General features: G+C 47.3%; 1 protein-coding gene across 1 annotated transcript in view; it reads left to right on the top strand.

The window, feature by feature from the left end:
- The window catches only part of PJA2 (praja ring finger ubiquitin ligase 2), a 74,470-nt gene extending 70,193 nt beyond the window's left edge, over window positions 1–4,277 (top strand). Inside the window, exons 10-11 of the transcript XR_001161249.2 lie at window positions 1,497–1,550; window positions 3,258–4,277. The gene's annotated coding sequence lies outside the window, so the exon portion shown is untranslated. The remainder of the gene's footprint in view (window positions 1–1,496; window positions 1,551–3,257) is intronic.
- Window positions 4,278–20,210: the final 15,933 nt, after the last annotated feature.

The raw sequence follows: 20,210 nt of genomic DNA on the forward strand, positions 1-20,210 counted from the left end.
GATAGTTGCTTCTCAGTGACATTTAACACCGTAGAAATGGAGCTATGTACCCAGCATCTCTCTAACAATTGTGCGCTCACCGTTAAGTCTGCTTCTCTTGAAAGGATGCACTCAGAATCTCTAATTTAGTTTCTCAAAACAGGTTCTAGGGTGTTTCTGGGAGGTAGATTGTCAGAACAGCTGGATTATCTACGGACAGCTCAGTGCTGAGTACAGATTAACAGTTCACAGACTTTTCCTCTCTGACCTGATTCAATCTTCCACTGTCATTTTCTGTGGAGAGTCTGACTGAGTCAAAATTCGAAATTGGATAATGTGAGGGCTGGAAGCAACTTTAGAAATCATGGGAGGTATTTTGGAGATTCGAACTATTGAGAATTAAGTTACGAGCATACACTCTAAGATGTATATTAAACCTGACACAGAACCTCTTAGATTCAAGAAAAATAATTCCATTTTCTTGGACTTGGAGGACAAAATGACTTGCTTAAAACCATAATACAAGTTTATGGAGTTAGAACTCAAGCTTAAAGTAGAAGGGGGTCCTCGACATGCTAGTGTTTATTACCTAAGGCCTTATTGCCATTCCTTGTTGACATAGGGGCTCAAAAGGAATATATTAGCTAATACACTGAGCAGTCAGGAAATTATTCCCCTTTCAAATATTCTACATTTAGTTTCCATTCCCACCAGTGTCTTTTTTTTTTGAGACAGAGCCTCAAGCTGCTGCCCTGGGTACAGTGCTGTGGCATCACAGCTCACAGCAACCTCCAACTTCTGGGCATTAGTGATTCTCTTGCCTCAGCCTCCTAAGTAGCTGGGACCACAGTCACCCACCACAATGCCTGGCTATTTTTGGTTGTAGTTGTCATTGTTGTTTGGCGGGCCTGGGCTGGATTCGAACCCGCCAGCTCTGGTGCATGTGGCTGGTGCCTTAACCGCTTGAGCTACAGGGGCCGAGCCCCCACCAGTGTCTTTGTTTAGACCCAGGAGTGTGGGTTGTTTGGAGTATGTCACAATGTCCTCTTAATACAATGCCAACTGATGGCAAAAGGAAAGGTGAGTCTTGGGAAAGATGCAGAAGTTTATGAGTGATGGAAGTAATGTTAGAGATCTGGTCAAATTCCCCCATGCTGAGACCTTGATGAATGGGGCGACCTCCAGAGCTGGACAAACCAACCGCTGAGAGGACAGAGGACGCAGAGGCTGGCAAGCTAACCACTGCAGAATATTTGGGATACCTTGAAACCAATAGGCCCCTCACATTTCTATTAAATGATTTTATTTTTTACAGCCATGTTGTGAAAATCGAGCTTTCAATGAAATATAGTATATGATGAAATATAATTTTATTGGAAAGTTATGTCAAAATCTGTGAGATTTAACTTCATCAAATCCTATCAAATCTTTTTTTTTACTTACTGTGTAATTCTGGTTCCTATTTTAAGTGGATTCACTTTAACCAGCTGTTTTGTTCTTTCACCCTTTGTTCTCAGATAACGACTATGTCCTGTGTTTCATTCTAACTTCAAGAAACAGACACCCCTTTGGTAAGTTGGTCTTTAATTACTTCTTTCTTATTCCAAATTGTAAAGTTCCTGGAGGATTGTCTCTCTTCAGATCTCCAGGACTTTTTTTTTGATCAGCTTTGTAGTGATCAGCTGGGGTAGTAATGATGACCCCAGGAATAAAATTGCATGCTAAAAAATAAGTAAATTTTGCTTAACTAGGAAGAACTTACCTGAAATTCCATGGACAGCATAACTCAATATTGTTTTGAAAAATGAGAATGTCGTTGAAACCAAAGGGCACAGACATGAAATAGATGATTTCTAGGTTATTTATTGAATGCCTTTTACAGATGGAATTTTATAAAGTCTTCTATGGTTTGAATAATTTGTGACCATTCATGCCTTTGTTCCCAGACAATTTAATCATTAATGATTCTGCAGCATAAAACACCATCTAAGACATTTTTATGCTGTTTGGTAATCTAGAACAAATTATAAAATTAACCTTTATAACTAGATTATTTGGGTTTATTCAGCAGAACAGACTCACTGTTAATTTGAACTAGGGAGTGATGAACTGGTTCTCACTGGGACTTTACCATGGCAGTCAAATTCAGGGACTGAAAATTAGGCATCTCTCTTACTTAGCTGTTCAACATCTCCATACTTTTGACCCCAACATTTTTAAGGCTGAGTGTCTGTGGTAACATAGGCCTATTGGTTAGGCGAGCCTATAATTTATCAGTCAAACTGCTGTAGTTTAAGAGGGGCATTTTTAAAATTGCATTATGACAACAGCTGTCAACCATGCCTGGCCCAGCAAGTAGGGCATATGGCGACTACTGATGCCTCACTGTCATCAGGGAACCCCATCCCGGTTACTTATAACCCCCCAGGGCATGCTCAGCCCCACCCACTTGAGACCCTTGTCCTATCTTAGTACATGTGGCCCTGAAGGCAGCTTCCCCAACAGCCCAGCGCTCACTACAAGAGGTGGGCTTTGCCGTCAGACGCTGTAGGGCCAGACCAAGTTGTCTGGGCAGTCACTATGTTTTTCCCAGGTAACTGTCACTGAGTCTGTGGTGTCAGTGGTGTCATGCTTCTGTAACTGCCGTGTGGCACCTTGCCTCTGTTGTTCCTGGGGTATAAGGATGTCCAGACCTTCTGCCTCTGTGGATGGGGTTGCAGATTGCAGACCTCCCGTGGAGCTCCCTGGCCACCAGTGCTAAGGTCCTCTCGGGTCTGTTGGAATCAGCACACTAGCATTACAAGGGGCCAGGTGGGCCCAGCCCTCTGAACACTCCTACTTCCTGTCCTCCTTGCTAAAACTGCTCTAAGAAGTCTGGGGTGGATGACATTGCAAGGATGAAAATGGGGTAATCCCTTCCGAGCGCAGAACACTGAGAGTGGTTGTGTGTAATAAATAAGGAAACAGGGAACTCCAATGGCACCTTGTCAGGAGTTCTGCTGTCGCTAATGGTGAAGACCACTTCATTAAGGCTAACACTGAACTTCTTGGAGCCCCAGTTTCTCCTAATTAAATAGAAACTGTAATAACGCCACCTGATAGGGTGGTTACAGGGCCTAGGAGGCCACTTACAGTCTCCCACATCTAGGGCAGAGCTGAGTTTTAATGGGGCACGTGGCCGTCACATCTGCCGGCCTCCCCCGTACCGCTGGTGAAGGTGTGCGTGAGGCTTCCCTGTTCCATCTTCACAAAGCCTCTTCCTCCTCCCCCTTGTACAGGCGAGGACGAGCCAACTCCTGGAGCTGCCAGCCAGGACTCCGAGACGGAAGCCACAGCTTCTGAGTGACGGTACTGCCTTCTGTACTAACACGTGAGAGAAAAACCAGCGTTTATCTGATCTGAGCCACTGTGCTTGGAGCCTCATAATCACAGCCATAAATCCTCAAGCAGCAACAGCGGATGTGAGAACACAACAGACTGGGAGTCAAAGGTGCCTGTTGTTATCCCCAGTCTCACTCTGCTCACGAGTCACTGGGCACCACTAACTTGACTTCTCTCATCTTGGAATCTAAGTAGAAATAACACTGAAAGGAGCAGACCGTGAACAATAAACTCCTCACACTGTTACAACTTCTCTGAAGCAGGTTTTATCTCCATGAATTAATTCATTCCTGTGAAAGTATTAAGGAGCCCAACACTGCAAGAAGCTTCCCGTACCTCTGGGGTCACGGAGCCCTGCAGCAAACCCTGAGATTCTGGTCCCACGTGGACAGAGCAAGTAAACCAGGAGGAAGCAGCAGGCGGTGGGGAGCCTTACGCCCCGATAGGGCGAGGGGAGGCCTCAGATGGAGGGGTGCTGCGATGGGGCCTGGTCAGAAAGGCCTTGGGCATCTCTTGAAAATGAATAACAGGAGCCCATCTAGATGAAGGGTACACCTTGGGCCAAGAGCCTGTGGTGGAGAGGGACTTGTTAAAACAGGCGAGTGCGGCTGGAGCAGAGTGAGAAGAGGCGGATCGTGTTCTGAGAGAGAGATTCAGGTGCCCAAGGGGCTGGGGGGCCTGCCCATGGAGTTGGGGGACTCATTCCAGGCACACTGAGACCAGTCATTAGGGGACTTTAAACAGGGCTGACATAAAGGCGACACCCAGTGTAGACTTCCTCAGATGCAAGAGCTCCACTTAAGAGCAGGCAGCTCCTATGGGGACATAACCTGCCCTGCTATGTCTAAGGCAGGCAGCTTCTTAAACAGGGGACAAGCCGTAGCTGCCATCATCTGAGAGCACGTGAGGAGGGTACTGAGAACAATGTTTTAGTCCGAGGCAGATGCCATTGCTAAGTCCTTGGTCATCATCTAAGGAGGTTAGTAGTTTGGAACTTGATGTCAGAAACAACTGGCTTTGAGTCCCAGGTGCTCCACCTGAGACTGTCCTTAGATACGACACTGCCTCTGGGAGTTTCCTTTGTCCTCCTGCATAGAATGTGGAAGATAACACGTGTTGCCATCCTAAGGCTCCACAGGAGCTGATACGTTAAATTCCTGGCAATAAAAACTGGCACTTTTTTTGTACAGTCTTTGAATTGTTTAAAAGAAACCAGTAGGCCAGTCCATCACTCCACAGCTTTGTAAAGGGTTCAGGTCTCCCTAAGCCCCCACAGTCCTCATAAGGCCCCTTCTACCCACACCCACCTTCCCCAGAGCCCACACCAGCCGCTCCCTCCTCTGAGCTCCTGTCCGCGGCCCCCAGCTGGGCTGTTACCTGCTATCCCCATGGTGATGCTTCGCTTTCTCCATTCAATTAAGGGCTCCCTGAAGGAAGGGACCACTTATCTTGCCTCATCTGTGTTTTCCAGTGTTTTCTTTTATAGAAGATGCCTAACAAATAACACGCCCGAGGAAGAGCTGAGTGAGGCCATCCGTTTGATCACCCGTCCCCTCTCCGTCCTCCTCACTGCGTGCCATCCATCTGCCCTGGGATCCCATGTCCCCGTCCCCCACCCTGTGCTGTGCCCCAGGAGGCTGCCTCAGAGGGCTTCTGGCAGGAGGGAGGGCAGGCAGAGTGAGCTGGGAGGTGCTCCTGGCCAGCCATTCCTCCTGGGTTTTAGGACTGCTGGGTCCCAGCTGAGGCCTGGGGTGGGGACTCCCTGCTCCCACCAGCTCTGGGCATTTCCTCACTAGCTCCCAGTTCCCTGCCCACACCACTATAAATAGTCCACTCTGAAAACTCAAACTATGTGGAGTGGATCTGCTGTCATCGATACCTGTCCCATTGGCAGTGTCAGGCCAATGCTCCACACCAGGTAAGTTATACAGCATGAGGACTCAGCTCTGTCTTTGTGCCAGGAGAGCAGATTTCATCATTCCCTTGGAAAGCCATCGATTCACAGCCCCGCCAGGTGCCTCCGAGCTGGCTATGACAAGGTGACATTCAGATGAAGCTGTTCGTTGTCTTGAAGAACTAAGCAAGTGGTTCATAGGAATTTAGCAGACATGAACCAGTGCTGACAGATAAATGTTTTTAATAAGAGTAAAATAAAATGTCCCTTCATGGAAGAAACTAAAAATACCTTTAAACGTGTATATTGTGCCTGAATTTTTTTCCTACTCTGAGATGCCAGGCTGTGGGTGTTGAAAATGCTTCAGAAGATTTGGTCTGTCATGTTTAGTGGGTGGCAGAAGAAATTCTAGGTTCACAACGAAGAAAAGATTCAAGACACTCATTCCATTGTCTCAGTATGAACTGCAGAAGGTTAGGTTACAAAAAGAAAAAAGAAAACTTTGAAGGACGTGGTCAGTATCGGTTGGCAGCTCCCGAGGGTCCTGGGTCCCCAGACCATCTGCTCTGGACACCCTGGCCGCCACCTTGATCGCACTTGTAACCGATCGCCATGAAGACGGGTGTTCTCTATTAAAATCTAATCTTAGAAAGGGCTAAGGAAGGGTTAATGGATTTGAATTTCTCTACACAAAACTGTGAAATTTTTCATTTGCACCATTGATCTGTCCAAAGGAGAAGAGAACGTTATTCTTAAAGATCAGAGAGAAAGTGGAGACATGAGGAGGCTGTCCATCGACTCACCTGGGAAGTCCTGTTCTACTGATGCCAGCTTAGAGCACGCCTGCTTTCCATGCTCTGACTTGACCCTCCACGGAGACCGGGTCATTCTGAGCAGCAAAGGGCCCTTCCCCATGTGCACTGACCACCTCCCCCCACACACACCTTGTCAGCTTCCCAGTGGCCTGTGACTCAGTTTGTTGAGGTTGAACCAGGCGAGCTCAGCTCACAGACCAGCAACCTTGTAGGAGCTCCTCGCTCTGGGAGGAAGTGACCTGTGTTCCCACCACATTCCCCATCTCTGCAGAGAAGAGAAAGTGAGAGGCAACCACAAGCTGGTCCCAGACTTCTCTTTCCGGCTTTAAAGCCCATTATTTTCCCAATTTTTATTTATTCAATAAAACTTCTGTTCTAGGCATCAAAGATATATCCTTTTTATTGTAAATAGACAATTTATAGCTAAATAAATGTCTGGAGTACAAAGTGATGTTCTAATCCATGGACACAGGTGGAATAATTAAATCAAACTAGTTAACATATCCATCCAACATTTTTGTGGTAAGAACATTTGAAATTTACTCTCAGCAGTTTTGAAATATATGATACTCTAGTGTTAGCTATACTCACCACGCTGGGCAACAGAACTCAGAAAAACAATAAAGCATCTTCCTGTCTGAGATTTTGCACCTTTTAACCATCAATGAAACAAAATATCATTTTCTAAATAGCATCCAAAAACGAGTATAGTTAGCCATATTCAGCTCAGAAGGGAGCGCCCGGGAGCACAGGATAATAACTCATGGTGCTGCGGGTTTCACAAACCGCTAGCCGAGGACATTGGTTGAGGAAAGGCACAGGACCACTGTCTCATAAGAACTCACCCGGCATCCATTCCCTATTGTATCTATGGTCAGAAATGCACATGGCAAGCACTCCCGGGACTGGCGTTCTGGTCGACTGTGGCCCCAGTGTGGCACCTGTGCTGAGTTACCGCTATACCAACCAGGCATCCCCATGAGTTCCTGTGTGCATGGTAGACATTCAGATCTTGTACCTTCTGTAATACCAAAGGCCACTCAATACTTTTGCCCTAATTTCTCAATTTCAGCCATTGCAGTTACACCAGGAATGCACCGGGCATGCAGGCAGTCCCCCATTGATGGTGCTATGTCCGTCTGCCTTTAATGGAAAGATTGATAAAGTTGGCATCAACCAAGATGTGGTAAGCTGTTACATGGGAAGAATGGCCAGTTTTGTGTTACACGGGAACAGGAAGCAGGAAGAGTGTTGGGGGCTTCTTCGGCATGCTGGGATTTTTTGTTTCCTTCTTTTTAGGTTTTTTTTTTTTTTTTTTTTTTTTTTGAGACAGAGCCTCAAGCTGTCCCCCTGGGTAGAGTGCCGTGGCATTACAGCTCACAGCAACCTCCAACTCCTGGGCTCCAGCGAGTCTCCTGCCTCTGCCTCCCAAGTAGCTGGGACCACAGGCGCCCGCCACAACGCCCGGCTATTTTTTGGTTGCAGCCGTCATTGTTGTTTGGCGGGTCCGGGCTGGGGATTCGAACCCACCACCTTAGGTGTACGTGGCTGGCGCCCTAGCCGGTTGAGCTATAGGCGCCGAGCCTCTTTTTAGGTTTTAATGTGCCCTTTTCTTGAAGCCTCGGATCTCTGAGACTAAGCATTTGCTTCCGGGCCGCACACTTCCCTGTTCTCTTTTGCTTCTCTGTGCTACACCACACTCGTGTTTCTTCCAGAAACCAGGGATAGATCCTTAAGCCAGTCCAATTAGTTCTCCCTCATTCTCAAGAGGACTTGGATAATACATGAACGAACAAAACTGCAAAAGCTCGGTCACCTTCCTGTCCTTTGGTTTCAAAGAAAAATAGTGAAAACAAAACTTATTTGTGAAAATGACAGCCGAGCCCCCACTGCTACAGCTCCTGGGGCCAGACCCAGCAGCATCTTTGCTAGAGAGATGCAGAGCCCAGACCTGAGAAAGCAGTGTGGGCTGCAGGTGCAAGTGCGTTGGGGGCTATGGGTGCATTCAGGTGCACTTGGGGCTGTGAGCGCATTTGGGGCTGTGGGTGCACTTGGGGCTGTGGGTGCATTCAGGGCTGTGGGTGCACTTGGGGCTGTGGGTGCATTTGGGGCTGTGGGTACATTCAGGTCTACAAGGGCACAACTGGTGCCCTAGGAGCTTCTCGCCTGCAGGCAGCACTTAGCCCTCCACAACACGTGGGAACACCCTGGAGGGGCCGTTTGCTCTGCCCTCATCGCGCACCCTGGGTACTTGTCTTTGTGTCTAAACCAAACTCACTTTGCCTTGTGCTGTTTTCAGGAGGAATTGAGACCAGCTGTTCAATCTGTAAGGAAACAAACCTTTGTATACGTGTGGGTCAGCAGCACCTTAAATTTCTTCCTGTTTCATGTCATGTCTCAATTCAGATGATGGCAAGTGTCAGATTTTGGCAAGTGAGTATTAGCTGGACAGGACTGTGCCTGGAGCTGCTGGTGTCAGCATGGCCCCACCCGCACCGTGCAACCAGACACATCCTGGATGAAAGTAAAGCCAAGACCAAGGAAAGCAAAGTCTGGGCACAGAGCGAGAGACTTACCTGATAAGGGTGTTACTGTCGCCGCCTTATCTGGGTCTGGAATACAAGTTTCATTTGAATGGCGTCTCAGAGTTCTATATCATAAATGCTTCTCTGTGCTGGCTGCACAGCTGAATCACCTGGGCTGTTCCTAAAGGACACACATCGGGGTCCCCGCCTTGGACGTTCTTATTAGTCTGATGTGGGGCCCGTAGATCTTCAGCCCAAATAAATTATTGAAGTTAAAGTAAAGTACAGCCAATTTCAAGAACCACTGCTCTGGGCCAATTTCACCCTCCAGTATAGAAGAACATTCATGATTTTTCCGTGGAAATACCAATGCTGTGGAACTCCCACGGCTGGTCATTCCACCAGTGGGCCGCTCTAGGTACAAACTGCACCCTATCATTTATTACAATGCTATAATCAGGCCCTAGTGCTTCCCCACTATGCTCCTCACTCTGTCCCCAGGAGCAATGCAGGATGCATTTCTTCTCTCTCTTTATCTGTGTTGTGTGGAGTGGAGGAGGCAGGCGGGCCCCTCAGTTCTTTCCTCATTCTCTGTGTGGCAGAGATTCTGGACACTCTGCACCATGCCCAGAATGGGGGAGACTATTTCAACTATGGTCTTCTTTAGAGGCCAGGTTTGTTGGGTCCCTTATAAGAGAAGCTATTTGTATAATGTTTCTGGTGACACCTGTGGCTCAAACAATGGCCTATGCGCCCTAATTAGAGCTTCTGGAGCCGCACTATTTCCCCTTGAATTTCAACATCAGTATTTCCACCTTCTCTCCAGGAAATACCTTTGATTGGACTTATCACACCGCGAGTGTGACTGTTTGAGTCCTGCTGCAGAAGACACATAGAAAATGTGTGAAAGGTCAGACGGGGCAGAGAAGCCTCACACCCAGCCGCGGGCTGCCCGTGCTCACCAGAGGGGGTTACACTAAATACACAGCCGAGGGCTGCCTGTGTTCACAGAGGGGTTTATACTAAATGGCAAAAGAAAAGTACGATTGCAGTACACAGAAACCCTCCCACATACGCTAATAAGTGCATTGATCCTGCATCGTAAGCCTGACTCCAAAGACTCAGTAGAAAATACGCCTTACCCGTCATGGTGGGGCAGAGTCATCAAAACAGGTCTGTAAATTCTCGCCCGCAGTGCTTCTATCTGCTAACTGTACTGAAACCGTAAAGCTTATTAACATTGCTTTTTAACTAAGTATAAATATTCCCAGATACTATGAAAACACAAAGATCTGAGTGGAATTGAGTGGAATTACTGAAACAAATGTAGCAATCGGTTGCTGTCTGACTCAAACTGAATTTTACCCCCAATACTGACATGGTTCTGTGTATTTTAGCTGAACGTCCTTAACGAGAAATGCCATCTTGCCATCCTGGCGTCTGGAGGTGGGCGCCTGTGTGATATGTGCACTTCCACACCTGGGAGTTGACTTGGAATTAAGAATAAAGTCTTTCTGGAGTTAGAAAGTTAATCAAAATATATAGAAACTTAAAATCCAAAGTGCCCATTAAGGCCATAGCTACCTGTTACAGCTGCCACTGTACCATCAGGACCTTAAAATACAGCTCGATGGCCGGTCCCCGTGGATCACATGAAAAGCTGAGGGCTGCTGCTGATGGCCACTTACCCAGCAGTTTCAGGCCACAGTGGTTGTTCACTCTGAGACAATATAATCATGGAATCGCTCAATTCAATCTGTTACATGTTTTCAAAGGCAGCAGGAACAGCAGCATCTGCCAGCCTGTCTGTTACTAATACGTGACGTCCGTCGAGGCGTGCAGGTGCACACGGAGAAACAGAGAGATGTCAGTGTCCAGGCCGGGTGACCAGATGGCACGCTCACTTCAACATGTTTCTGTGTTAACTTTGATAGAACAAATGCTCTTGCTGTACTTTGTAAAGTGTATATTTATTTTTAAAGTGAGAATATCTACCACACAAGGGAAAAGCTTAACAGCAGTTCAGTGTTTCTTCAAAATGATTTATCTCTCATGCAGTGCTTTCTGAGCCAAATAACCAATTTCATTTGGAAATTGAAAAATGACAGATTATTTGTAAAGCAATTTTTCTGCTCATGCCCTGTAACCTCGGAAGAGTCGGGTTTATGATGACATACACAGAGGGCCACAAAGTCGTCATCATCTATTTTTTGAAGAGGACCATCTAATCAGACATTATATAATGCCTTTATGACCACAGTTCTCAAGTGGATTATTTCATCTTAATACTTTTAGGTTTATGGCTCTCAGCTCTCTTCTGCCTGTTTTCTCCTCAGCCTGTCTATTAGGTTCCCTTTTAAAGGAAAACCATTTGACTTAATGTAAAATCCAAAAAAAAGGAAATGGGGAGGATGGCAGGGAAAGTTTGAAGTAGGAAATCTACTCAGGGAGCATAAATTTCAGATACACAATTGCTATTTCTCCTGGCCGGGAGACACTTTCCTTGTCTCTGTGGGCTGTGGCTACCTCCCTTGGGGAAGTCCAGAGAGAGTCGTGGACATAGCCTAGAACTTAGAGCAGAGGGAAAAGTCCCCTGGGGCTCTGTAACATTCAGTCTCACCTTTTCCTGTCTGATGTCTATCATGGTAGCCGGACCCAAGAATAATTCAGAATCATACAGCCTCCTTGTAATGGGTTCCCCTCAATCCTCACTTGTCAACGTCAAAGGGACAACTGCATTCTGAGCCACTGGTAGCCTTTTCATGACCCCTGATGACTTGTCATAGCTGCCAGAATAAAGCCCATCCCTGTGGCTGACCACTGGGGGCCTGCCCAGTTTGACCATCACTGGGCTTTCTGTCCTTACCTCCCTCTGCTGCTCCTGAATGGTGCTGTGCGTTTTACCAACTGGAAAATCCACCGTATTTTCCCCTCCAGAAATCAGTAAGTCTTGGCCTATACTGCCCCCCTGTCAGGAACGAATTTCCTATATCCTGCTAAAAATCCCACCTAGTGTCCTGTGTCGGCTTAACCTCCACCTTTCCATACAAATGTCCCTGGTGCTCCCATGCAGAAACAGTCTCTCTCAGGGCTTTCTGTTCTCATCTTACTATCAGTTGTGTTGTCTGCACACGCACCTACCTCCTCCCCGGCCAGCAGCCTCTGTAACACCCACTGGGTCTCTCGTTCTCACAGCACAGAGAAGCTACTCTAAAAAGTTGTTTTAATCTGCTGCTCCAATCTCAGTTTGGGCAAGTGGAGAGTGGGGAGTTCTCCCCCAGAGAGTGCTACGGGGAGAGGTCAGTGCTTGGACACCTTCACTGTCAGCACCACGACAGGAGCTCATACCCAGGAGGGGTTGCTAGGTCGCCAGCAGCATGACCTTGATGCCATCACAAAGTGTTCCTGTTGTTTTTCTTAGAAAGTCTCATCTTCCCTGAGGTTGGCTACTGTCTGGAACTTACGAGGTCTCCTGGCTTCTCACTCTGGCTCTCCCAGGACACTTAAAATTCATCACAACTCAAACTAAATGCAGCAGCAGCAGCAGCAGTCAGTCACCTTCTCCCCGTGGGGTCCTTTCAAGCATTTTGAATTGGCCGGTCCTCTCTGTCCAGCCATCTGGTGGCTGTGTGTGCAGTTCTGGTGTCTTCCCCTCACCATATCTCCCACATTTGCACTCCTCCGACTGATTGTCCATCTGGGGCTCCACAGCTCCAGCTTTCCAAACCCACCTGACTCCCACCCCATCCCCACATGATCTGCCAGAATCATGGTTTCTGACAGTAGATCCTCCTTGATCCCTTCTCCAAAGGGCCAATTTTTCACTGAACCATGAAAATGCATATAGAGAATAAATAGAGCCAGAGACATTTTATCGGGAAAAGAAAAGATCACCAGTTGAAATGTACTCATGGTTAATGCACTCTTACTTTTTTATATCTACTGCCCATTCACTCATTTATTCATCCAATAATAAATAAACTGAGCACCTGCCGTGTACCTGACATTTGCTCAGCACTTGTGATGCACAGAGGAGAGAAACAGATCTCAGCACCTTGGCAGGTGTTGGGGAGAGAGAAGACAGGCAAGCAGCTTAATAAGTAAGTACATCGTATCATTTTCCATGGGCAAAAGGCTAGAGTGAGAATCTGAGGTGCTGAGGCAGAAGGTGCAGGTTGGGGATGGGGGACGTTCGAGCAGACTTGCTGGCGGTGAAGAGTGAGCCAGAGGGTCTGGGAGGGAGAGCAGGGCAGGCAGAGGCCCAAGGTGGGAAAACCATAGGAGAGTTGCATGGAGTGATAACAAAAGTAAGGCTTTATAAGCAATCGTAAAGACTTCGGGGCTTTGTTTGTGTGTGTTTTAAGAAATGTGGCTCAGTGAATGGGGCACCGGCCCCATATACCGGAGGTGGTGGGTTCAAACCCGGCCCTGGCCAAAAACTGCAATAAATAAATAAATAAATAAATTTTAAAAATGAGAAAGAAAATTCAGAAACATTTCCTTTACTGTAATAGGAAGGAGGGGGCACTGGGGAGGCTGCCCTCAGAGTCAGAGTCAGATCTCATCACTTTGAAGACCGCCCTGGAGAGCACGCCAGGCTCACGCAGATGCTGGGCGTTTTGGGGTAACCCCAAAAACACAGACTCAGGAAGGAAGAATAAAAGTTACTAGAGTGGGCATAGTTTTGTGATTCGACCACAGCGTTTATCAAGCACCACTGTGTGCACTGAGGACTTTCTGGCTGAGAGCTGCTCAACAGCAGCGGTGATGATGGTCATCTGGACCTCGGGACAACAGGCATTAGGACGTGAGGTGGCAAATGACAAAGTGGCTACCTAAGTGCTCAGGAGCAGACGAGGTCCCAAAAGCAGTGCCCGTGGCCTCTCTCCATGCCAGGAGCTGTCTGGAAAACAAAAACCAGCCATCTCTAATGAAAGCAAACTCAGGACTGCAATCTCTGGGCACCATAGGAAGCTGGGGGTGGAAGTCACGGCTGAATCCTAGTGCAGACACGTGTACGGGCAAGCACGGAGGCACAGTCGGTAAATCAGAAGTTATGGCTATTTATAAAAATTCATGAGGCTGGCAGGGGCGGGATGTGGAGGAAGGACTCTGCTGGAGATAAAGAGAGGAGAAAATTCAAACAAGAACTCACCATGCCCAGTTCTATCAGTTAACACAAAATGTTTGCTTACAATGTAGCATATTATGCTTGATAAACTTCCCAGAAATTCAACAGGAAGGATGACACCCTTATTTTATCATGTTTCCTGGAAACTGTCATCTTATCCTTACTTGAATGGGAGAATTTTAAGGAAGGGGAGAGAGGGAGGGGAAAATAGGTGTTGCAAAGCTAGTGTTGGTTCTTCTTTCCCGCCGCAAGCAGCCTAGGATCCCCCAGTGGGACTTTCAGCATCAGGTGGACAGGACCATGAAGGGTGATGTGTGCCCTTTGATCCTCCCAGGTCCCACTTCCTTCACCCTCCACCCCTCATAATCTCAGTCGCAGGGAGCTGCCGCCTCAACCTGCCGGCTTCTGCCCACCCTCACAGAACCCCAGGGGATCAACAACACCAATGGTGTTGTCAGGTTGAGGAAAGACTTGGACTGAAAGGTGTCCTTTGGATTAAAGGACAAAGAGGCTATTCATGATCTGAGCAAGAGCAGCTTCCGTGGAGAAGCGTGTCAGACGCGCAAAAGGTAAGGAGTTGAAGCCATCACATCTAAGAATCCTACTGAGGGAGGAAGCGGAGTAGGGGAGGCTTGGAGAGTTTGAGACAGAATAGCCAGGAGCATGTTTAACTGTTCAGAGTTAGTGGAAAGGAGCCATTTGCAAAGAACAATCGATACCTGAGGTCCTGACCCTGGCTGGCATCCTAGTACAAGTTGATAAATGACTTTGGCCCGACCTGTTGACCTGTTGCTGTGATCCAGCAAATGCATCAGAGATATGTTTCTGGCAGTCGTGTTACATTCAAGAAGATTACGTCCCACCATTAGGTAGGATCTGAGCACTGAAGCCATTTAACAAATCTAAGAGAAGCGACAGCCATCTGCATCTAAAGATCTATGGTTGAGAAAAGACTCCCTGTGCTCTAATAATGTGTAATGTTTTCTTAACGTCCTCTGAGGTCTGTGACTTATATCATGATAAACCACTCTAACCCTTTCTGAAAGCCATTTCTACCTTAACACTATCCAATTGATTTTCATTATCCTGGGAACTTTTTTCTTAAAGATCTACTACATTTGCTCTGTCCTTAATTTTTTCTTTAAAAGCATGACCTCAAGGCAAAACATTTACAGAGGCATAAATTAGTTTGACCTAAATTCAAATTTCTATGTGATTTCAAGAAGGCCAAGCTCTGACCAACGAGATGTACTGGTCGGTACTACTGGTCAGTGATGTCAGTATTGATGCTTAATTGCCAAAGAGAACCCAGTGGAAATGCAACAGGGCACGCAAAGCTGAGACTATGATGAGTCCTGGAATTCATATCCTAGTAGATTTTTTTTTTAATCTCATGAGTTTGGCTACTACTTTCCTCTCACCTAAAAGGAAGCATGAATAACGTGAAGCAAAAGAAACCCCTGTCAGGATGCCAGCTGGGTGGCTCTGTGGGGACCCAGACATGGCACCAGTCTGCCCCACACTGCGAAGGAGAGATGTGCTCCAGCCCATGAGTGACCAGTGGCCAGCCAATTGTAAGGCAAAGTGATCAAAAGCAGACGCTCTGGGCAATCCTGGGAAGATTCTGTAATAAAGTGAACATTGGCCAACGGTATGAGCAGAAGCTAAGAATCTTCTGCGAGTGAGTGAGGAGTCTCAGGATAAAGAAGCATGTGCAGGGGGCAGCTGCACACGGCAGAACTTGGCAATAAAAACAACAGCAGGAACTCGGAGGCTGGCCCGGAGGAGCTGCAAGTCCCTAGTCACGGTGGACCCAAAGTTCTCAGTGATTCCTCAGCGGCAAACACCAGACGAGACATCACTATTAGATCCTGCTGAAGGGTGAGGACAGTTACTGATGCTACAGCATGTCACCATGGTCGCTGCACTGTGGGTCCAGCATCTCCCCTTCCCTTCTTCCAGTAAGAACCTGCTCCACTATTGTTACTGGTACCCAGGGCTGGGCTGAACACACACAGGCTGGTTGTTTCAGGCAAGGTTCTGTCACTTGTCTGGCATCTCTGCCTTATTCTAAAAGTGCTACATGTTACACTAGACATTGATTTCCGTTTTTCAATAGGATTTCCTACTAAAGCTCGGTGAAGCATTCATAATTCTTTCCAGGGCACCATGTTCTTCTGTCTACAAATAGTGTCAAAGCTGGGTCATATTCTTTTATGGACTCAACAGGATACAGGCCTATTAATAAAGAAGGAAATCTGAGTGCATTAAAGCGGACTGGGGCTCATAACGCAGATACTTCCGTATTTGATCTGATCTGATGCTAGACCCTTAGTGCAAGAATCTTTACTAATTTCCTTAAGGCATTCTGCCAGGCTGTGAGATGAAATATTCTTGACTATTTCACCAGAAAAGTACTTGAATCTTGCCTGTGGAAACCTTGCTTTGGTTTGCACTTAGGTGAGGGTCTCTGATGCTTTTATACAAATGGGCTCTGTCTATGGTCACTCACATCAGAGAAGCAGAAGCTGCCTGGCTTTGTGCAAAGCAGTCATGCCAACCTGGGTGAATTCTCTTAGGAGTTCCTGTATTCCGCTCTGAATTTTAGGAACATTGGGAGGAGGGCAGGTGGACTGCCCTGAGCAGACTACTAGGGTGGATTCCAGGAAAACCTGACACCTGGGACCTGGATCAGCCCCTCTGCACCTCCCAACAGGGATTTCTTGGGGAAGTGCTGAGAGTTCGGCTGGTGCTTCAGACACACAGGAAGGGAGGTCCAAGGAATACAAAGCAAACTTCCCGGAAACATCACACTGTTTATCTTCTTTGATGATCAGCTCTTCCTATAGGGAAGGAATGTACCCTTCCAAATAGATAGAAATGGACAACGTCAGAGCACCACGTGTTCTGTGCCAGGGTGACATTTCCTACCCTCGGCGGCAGCGGCTTCACACTCTGCCTCTTGCCCCCACCTCTGCCTCTGACCTGGAGTCTGTGTTTGGGGGCTGAGCCCCAAAAGAAGACTGACGATAACAAAAGTAGTAAACCAGCAAAAAGACTTGAACAGACATTTCCTAAAAGAAGACACATGGCCAGCAAATGAGCACGAGAGAAGATGTTTAACATCATTATCAGGAAGGAACGCAAATTTAAACTGCTCATACGATACCACTGTAGTCCCATTGATACGGCTAACTTTTCTAATGGACATTGCTACATTGTTGGCAATGAGATGCAGCACCCAGAACCCACACAATGGTATAGCCATTTTGGAAACTAGTCAGTTCTCATTAACTTTACACTTGCCCTGTGACCCACAATCCCACACCCAGGTAACACCCCAGAGAAATTACTAAGGATACCCCACAAGAAGGGCCTTACGACAGCCTTGTATAATCTCATCAAGCAATGAAGAACCACGACGCTAACTGTATACAGAGAAGCAGATTGTGGACCTCTAGGCAGCGGAACTCCACTCAGCATCACGGCAGAGCAAAGCACTGCTGGCTGGAGCTGCACAGGTGTCTCTCACAAGCCAGGTTCTAGCCACGTGACATTCTGGAAAAGGCAACTCGTAGGAACAGGGAACAGCTCAGGGCTGGTTGGGGGCTTTGGAGTGGGGGTCAGCTAGACTGCAGAGGGGAAGGAGGAGCTTTACGGGTCCTGTGTGTGTCCTGCACCCTGATTATTATGACTACTCAGGTGTGTAAATTTCTTAGAATTGATCAGTCTACATCAAAAAAGGGTGAACTTTTCTGTGTGCACATTATACCCCCCCCAAAAAACTGACCTGATGAAAGATGCAAGGATAATAAAGCAGACAGTGGTGGGCCCCAAGCTGTGTGGGGGACGTCCCTCCTCGGAGAATCTGAGAGGGAAGGCACTGCACAGGCCCCATCCAGAGAGCTTAGAGGACTCTCAGAGACATGTCCCTGTCATGTTCCTGGGCAGCACCCCACCGGGGCAGAGAGTTGAGGCCAGCTGTGTGCCAGGCTCCCTGCCCTGGCTCTACCCACCCCGCCACTGGTTCCCTTGCTGCCACAGCCTGTGTGCACATGACAGGGTGCTCATCCCCAGGACTAGACTGGCCTGAGGCTCTCCCAGGGTGATTCTAGGTTGGTGACCAACACATGAGAATTCGCTTGTTTTGGTTACTTTGTGGTGATTTCTGGTGGTCGTTGGTGTCACAGACCAAAAAATCTGGGAAAACTGAAAGTGAAAGGAGGGGTGTCTGGTCAAGAGCAAGGGTCACTGCGTTTCTCAGGCTGTGCTCAGTCAAAGACTCAGCCGGAAATTTCTGCCTCGAGTGGGTGTGTCAGTCCTTCTCACCCGTGACCTTCACTGGAGCCAAGGGAGGGAAATGTAAAAGGCCACAGGAGCGACAGCCAGCGGGGCCACGTCAAGCAGAAAAGGGCCCAGGTAGACAGCAGCACAGTTGCCTCAGAAAGGAGGCAATTTGGGAGAATTTCATGGAATTCCAAAAGGGTGATTGGCTGTAAACGCATATGTGGCCCTGGGGATGGTGTTTCTCATCTGTGCCTTTGTGCTACTCTGGTGCCGGGCGTGGCCATAATCTTCTAAGGAGTGTGTGCTTTCCAGATATTGTAACCCTTCCGGCAGGAGCATCTTACGCATTCCACCTGAATTCAGTTTGGCTGGCGGTACTTGTAGGTGGTGCACTGTTGAAATGCAAAGAGCTGGCTCAGCACCTGTGGCTCAAGTGGCTAAGGCGCCAGCCATGTACACCCAAGGTGGTGGGTTCAAATCCAGCCCAGGCCCACCAAACAACAATGATGGCTGCGACCAAAAAATAGCCGGGCCTTGTAGCGGGCGCCTGTGGTCCTAGCTACTTAGGAGGCAGAGGCAGGAGACTCGCTTGAGCCCAGGAGTTGGAGGTTGCTGTGAGCTGTGATGGTACAGCACTCTACCCAGGGGGACAGCTTGAGGCTCTGTCTCAAAAAAAAATTAAATAAAATAAAATAAGAAATGCAAAGAGCCTTTTCCAGACATAGAACCCCATACGGCTGCATTCTTTCACCACTCAGGTTAATTGAAAACTATTTTGTTTTCTAAGGGATTTGGGGTTTGTTTCGCTTTCTTTCTTTTTTTCCTTCTTTCCTGAGGAGCCAGGAGATTTAAGATGGTGCCCGCTGGAGAGCTAGATACCCCGTCTGGCAGCAGCCCCGCCGAGTTCTGTGTTTACTCGTTTAACAATTATCTCCCTTTATGGGTTAGAAAGGAAAAGCGCGTCCGTCTCAGCAAGCGGCTCAGTGAAACTTCCATTAGTGAAAGAGGCGCATTGTCACAGGAGATGGAAGAAGTGTGCCAGCCACAGCGGAAGGAGAAAGACACGTAACTTCTAATACAACAGAGGCTGCTCCAAACAGAGAGGAAGGAGGGGGACGTGGAGCCATCGGAATTCTTCTGTGCTGCTGGTAGGACTGTAAATTGGTGCAGCCGCGTTGGAAAATCAGTGTGGCAATTCTTCAAAAAGTAAGGAAGAAACAACTACTGTATTGCTCCAGCAATCCCCCTTTGGGGTATATATATCCCAAAGAATTGAAAATACGGTCTTGAGAGATAGCTGCACTCCCAGGTTCACTGTGGACTTTTCACAGTAGCCAAGAGGCGGAAGTGATCTAGTGTCCGTTGACAGATGAATCGGTAAACAAAACGTGGTTTATGTACACAGTGGAATACTTTCCAGCCTTAAAAAGGACGAAAGTTCTGATCCATGGATGAACCTTGAGGACATTATGCTAAATGAAATAAGCTGCTCAAGAAAAGGAAAGAATATTATACAATCCCATTTCTCTGAGGCATCTGAAGTAATCAGATTCATCGAAACAGAAGGTAGAATGGAGGTTGCCGGGGACTGGGGGAAGGAGGGAACGGGGGGCTGGTTTATAATTATTACAGAGTCTCCGTGTGCAAGGCCGAGAAGGTCTGAAGGTCTGTCTCACCCAGGGCGAGCGTACCCAACCGCACACTGAAACATCGTTAGGAGGGTACATTTTCCATTGTGTGTCATGTGGGTTTTTAAAACCACAGTTTAAAAAATAAATGTAAAAAGAGAGGAAGGAAAGAAATAAGGGAGGGAGAAAAGGGAAGGAAAGAACAAATTTTGAGGGAGCTGAGACTCAGGCTTATGAGGTATGTCTACAAATAAATTCCATTTGGGGTTACTTACAGCTTTGGGGAGTAGCATTCTTTCTTTAGAGTCTTTCTATGTTTGATTACAAATCCATAAAAATCACTCTTTTTATGTGTACGCTTGTGTCCCGGCTACAAACAAGTCCTATTCTCTTACTGCTTCATGGAACAGAGCAAAATAATACGTGTTAAGACTCACTAAGGGGAAAGTGCCAGGTTCCCGCAGGACGGAGAATTGAAAACCATAAAATCGTATTTGAAATTAAGAGGCTTAAAATGTAGCAGTGATTGAGAAGGATGGCAACTGAAGAAGTTGTGACAACTAATGATTT

The sequence above is a fragment of the Otolemur garnettii genome, unplaced genomic scaffold (assembly GCF_000181295.1).
Source record: "Otolemur garnettii isolate 467f Iridium unplaced genomic scaffold, OtoGar3 scaffold00030, whole genome shotgun sequence".
NCBI lineage: Eukaryota > Metazoa > Chordata > Mammalia > Primates > Galagidae > Otolemur > Otolemur garnettii.